Source organism: Apis dorsata, unplaced genomic scaffold (assembly GCF_000469605.1).
Source record: "Apis dorsata unplaced genomic scaffold, Apis dorsata 1.3 scaffold_416, whole genome shotgun sequence".
NCBI lineage: Eukaryota > Metazoa > Arthropoda > Insecta > Hymenoptera > Apidae > Apis > Apis dorsata.
The window spans coordinates 843100-843721 of NW_006263671.1; the positions used below are offsets into that span (position 1 = coordinate 843100).

At 41.0% G+C, this 622-nt stretch overlaps 1 long non-coding RNA gene across 1 annotated transcript in view; it reads left to right on the top strand.

Moving 5' to 3' along the window:
• Nucleotides 1-42: 42 nt before the first annotated feature.
• LOC102677015 overlaps nt 43-622 on the top strand; it is a 2146-nt gene continuing 1566 nt past the window's right edge. Inside the window, exon 1 of the long non-coding RNA XR_422327.2 lies at nt 43-266. This is a non-coding gene — a long non-coding RNA (uncharacterized LOC102677015). The remainder of the gene's footprint in view (nt 267-622) is intronic.

The window sequence follows — 622 nt, forward strand, 5'->3', positions numbered from 1 at the left end:
GAGAGGAGAAGAATCGGTGAGGATTTAAATCGACCGATTGTGTGTCGATTCTTCGTTGGTCGAAAGAGGGAGGGAGGGAGAAGGAGAGAGAGAGAGAGAGAGTGGTGCAGATGAGGCCACGATCAATCTGCGATAGGGTGGCGGAGGAGTATTACGAGCCTGACGGTTGTTACTGCGAGAATCGGTGCTTCTGACAGCCGGACGGCAGGAGGGACAGACAGACGGTAGTGTGCCACAGCAGCCGCAGTGCTTGCGAATACTCGATGGTTCGTGTCGTTTGACGCTTGTGAAACAGAGGCCAGCCTCTTCCCTTTTCACCTTCCCTTTTTTTCCTCTTTTTTTTTTCGATCGATGCTCCCCTTTCGATTCTAGATTCATGGGATATATATATACAATTTATAGACGCGTTTTAAGACATTTGGCTAAGAAAATAATATTTTCTTATTTTTCGGTGATATTTCTCGAGATATAAAATATAAGAAGTTGGAAGTTTTTCTCAAAGAATCGAATCCTGTCTTTGATAATTGAATTTTATATTTCTCTATAATTAGAATAATATCTCTGTTAGAATAATATTGAAATCATTCGTTCGATATTTTTTTTTTTTTTTTCCCTATACGCG